This window comes from Sinocyclocheilus rhinocerous, unplaced genomic scaffold (genome assembly GCF_001515625.1).
Source record: "Sinocyclocheilus rhinocerous isolate Xijiao unplaced genomic scaffold, SAMN03320098_v1.1 scaffold689, whole genome shotgun sequence".
NCBI classification, from domain to species: Eukaryota; Metazoa; Chordata; class Actinopteri; order Cypriniformes; family Cyprinidae; genus Sinocyclocheilus; species Sinocyclocheilus rhinocerous.
The window spans coordinates 952,013-956,182 of record NW_015652129.1 but is presented as its reverse complement, the minus strand read 5'-3'; the positions used below and the strand labels follow the sequence as shown (position 1 = coordinate 956,182).

At 36.5% G+C, this 4,170-nt stretch overlaps 1 pseudogene; it reads left to right on the top strand.

Annotated features, from left to right (window-relative positions):
* The window catches only part of LOC107713422 (alpha-2-macroglobulin-P-like), a 24,850-nt pseudogene that overhangs the window by 8,730 nt on the left and 11,950 nt on the right, over nucleotides 1-4,170 (top strand).

Sequence of the window (4,170 nt, the reverse complement as noted above, 5' to 3'; positions counted from 1 at the left end):
CAGCCCCTGTACTGGGCTAGGTGTCCATATGGCTTGATTCCCTACGGGTAATCCCATATGTGTATTCTTCCACGGTAAAGTTTCCCTCTCGGTAAACCCGTGTCTTCCCTTGACAGACCCGCTCTGTCAGTCTCTTCTGGCAGTTGTTCCATCCCTACTCTAAGGTAGGACCTGCCTCAGAGACCCATTCCATATGTAGTACTGCCTCCTGGGTCAGTCCATATCAGTATCGCCACATGTCACCTCCCTACGGGTAAGATGTGGTCCCTGTAGTGACATTTTCCTGAAGGCTCACTTCCCCATCGTTCTGCCAGGCTGAAGGAACAAATAGGGAAGATTTAAAGCAATCTTTCACTGGAGGTTGAAAGCCCTTCCAAAAACTTTTTTGTGGACGGAACAGCTGCATGGCCTTCTCCAGCTGCGATGTACTCACCGTTGGTCCCCTGCAGTACCAAGGTCAGTGAATTTGCGCTGGGGCTTTGGGAAGGTTACAACCTTAGCGTAGCTTTTGTCTTGACACGCTACAGCTTGTCAACATTTGCAGCGCCTCAGGGTTGTGACTGTGTTCAGGTTGTGGAGTTTTCCATAGACCCCTAATGTCGTCACGACATAACTCGTAGTGACCGACAGATAGGGAACGTCTCGGTTACGTACGTAACCCTCGTTCCCTGATGGAAGGAACGGAGACGTTATGTCCCCATGCCACAACCTTGAACCATTCGCTGTTGCCGGGACATGTTCTCGGCTCCTCAGCGTAAAACCTAATGAGTGGATGCACGATGTCTCCTTATATACCCGTGTGCACGGGGAGAGGCGTAGCATGCAAAATCCACTAGCCAATTCTCACTGGCGTTTTCTCTTAAACTCAGAGATGATTGGGCTCCCAAGTTAGACCCCTAATGTCGTCACAACATAATGTCTCCATTCCCTCCATCAGGGAACGAGGGTTACGTACATAACCGAGACGTTACAATTCTCTAACCATTAGGCCACGACTGCCCAGTTTGCATAGTCATATTGTGTACAGGGAGTGTTACTTTCGTTTGTGAGCTAATCATTTAGTCTTTCTCTACTTTTTTTTTTTATTATTTACAGGTTGTGGTCACTAATTCACAGTCAAAAGCTATGAAAAATGAGCCAGTGATTGTGTATGCACATTATGGTCGTAAAACTGTCAATGTGACACTGATGACAGACATCAATGGCACTGCCCACTTCTCCTTTAATACTTCACATTGGTCAGAAGAACCTGTGCAATTACAAGTTAGTGGTGTTTTTGTTTCTAACATAATGTTTATGTATATAATTCAGGTATACTGATGATTTTCAAACTTTTTTTTTATTATTAGGTCAATCATGAGTGAGGTAAAGAACAGACTGATTTTGAGGCTTTTATATATTATCCATCAAGCTATTTCTATGTTACACCCTTTTACTCCAAAAGCAAAAGTTTCCTGATGTTGACGAAGGCTCCAGAGAAGCTCAGCTGTAAAAGTGATGCAACAGTGACGGCCAGTTACATCATTCAGGGCAGTGCACTGAAAACAGGCCAGAAAACTTTGGATTTCTTCTACACTGTATGTTTAATATTGACACTCTTTTTTGTTTGTCCATCAATTGCTTGGTCATTTGTTTTATTGCTCAACAAGCTGTTTGACCTTTTTTGTTATTATTTTTAATTTTTTTAAGGAATCATGATATTCTAGTACCATATTAGCCAATATTAAAGGTTTATTTGATTATCTGTGTAGGTTTATATTAGAACCTTATATTAAGTATAACTTATAAATGTAATTGTTTATGCTCATTTTCCTAATTGTTACATTTAGATTAATGTCCACTTACATTTAATTTGAAAAACACTAAAATATTAATATTTTTAGCAAATCTCAAAATGAATATCAGTTTTCATATTGTATATTAAAATGTTATAATATAACTTAATTTTTTAAAGTTTATTTAGACAAAATAGTCCAGATTTTTAATATTAACAATTTATTGCTGCATTAATATGAAAATAATTAGCAGGACAGAATTTTTCTAAATCTTATTGCTATTATCACAAAGGTAAGAAGCTGTAGAACTCCACAGCATTACAACAATTGTCATACAGTAATTATCTACCTGCTCTCCAGGTCTTGTCCAGAGGCAGCATGGCTCAAAATGGTCATCTGTCTGTGAATGTGAACACCGGAAGAGGTACACAGCTCTTTGACATTAGCCATCATATTGTTCTCTTGTTGTATAAGTGTAATTTATGGTCTGTGTACATTGTGCTTCAGCATGCGCCTTTTCTTGTTTTCACAAATGCTCTCTCTCTTTCATAAAAGAAAACAAAGGAGAACTGACATTCACATTGAAGAAGACGGCAGCTCTGACTCCATACGCTCAGGTGGTGGTTTACAGTTCTTCCCAATAGAGAAGCAGTAGCAGACAGTATGGACTTCCCCATTGCAGAATGTTTGCCAAACAAGGTCAGAAGATCCCACATGAAATTTCATTTCAGAACTCAATGTGCCCTTCAAGCTGTTATGTATTTTTTTTATCATTAATGTGTGATGAGATCGTGCCTGTGCTTTTACAGGTGTCCTTAAATTTCTCTTCTCCCACCGCACTACCTGGAGAGAGGACATCTCTTAACCTTAAAGCCAGTCCTGGCTCCTTATGCTCTGTGCGGGCCATTGATCAGAGTGTGCTGCTGTTGAGACCAGAGGCCGAGCTGGATGCAGCCTTTGTATGTTACACAATAACTTACATTACCACTATAACTAGCAAATAATCTTTATTTAAAAAGAAATGGGTCGGGGACATGGCACTATATATAGTTATCAAATCTGATTAATTTGCCAAAATGAGTTAAATACACTTCTTTCATAATAAGCATGTTTTTAATTTCTCAATTTAAATTAATTTTGATATTTGTGTTGAGTAAAAAATGAAGTAAAAAGAGTGTGAAGTAAAAAATGTCAGAATGGTCCAACTGTCCCAATATAATATTTAAGAAAAAAAAGCCTCATTAAAATAATACAATTTGTAATAAGAAACTTTCAAGTAGATTAAAATAATCTTTTATATCATTTAATATTTAACAATATTTTAAAAAATAAACTAAATTCATTTACAATTTATTTTATTTTATCTTTTTTTTTTAGAAATAATAGAAATAATAATAGAAATAAATAATACAACATTTTATTATTTGAAAAAAAATCTACAATGCTTCACTGCTTATATTTTAAAAACAAAACTCGTGCGGTGTTGGGAAAATACGTTATTACTTTTTACTTGGTGGGAACACCACATGACAATAGAAATATATGTGTATATATATTTAAAATAAAACATATATGAATACAAAAGTACATTTCTTAGAACTTGGAACATGTGTTATAAACTGGATTTTTATTATTATTATTATTATTATTATTATTATTATTATGTTTTTTTTTTATCATGGACACTTATGGCAATTTAAAGTTTTTCTTTAATGAGTATTAGGAAATTGCCTTACCACTGGTAAATTGTAATTACTACAGGTCCTTGGAATGTTACCAGTCCAGATTTTGTCAGGTTACCGATACAATGTTGAGGAGTGGGAGCCTAACCCCTGCCGACGTCCCTGGAAGATCCCCTTTGCTGAGCCTGCAAGGCGCAAGCAATCCCGCTTTCATTACCCTTACTATGACAACAGAAATTATGTCTACAACATCTTTAGAGTAAGATACACAACATGTCCTCCAGTGTCATCTTAATCTCACTTTACACAAAGTAACATACTGTAACACTTGCTTTTTCCTAGGCAGTTGGAATCAAAATCGCTACCAACTCTGATGTGAAAGCACCTGTTGTTTGTCATTATTATAACTCAGCGGTTATGGAGGAATGTAAGTCACTTGATTTTTTTTTGGATTTGGAAATGCCCTTTTTATTTGATTGTATTCACAAACTATCAATTCAAACAGCTACTGTCGGCCAGAGATGGGGTTTGATTCAAATGTGGAAAAACATACTCAGAAGAGCCGCAAATTCTTTCCAGAAACCTGGATATGGGATCTTATACCTGTGGGGTACGTATCTTGCACCATGGCATTACTGTATATACTGTATATTACAGTCTTTTTTAATTATGCAGAATTTTTTTTTTATATAAAAAATAAAAAATATAATATA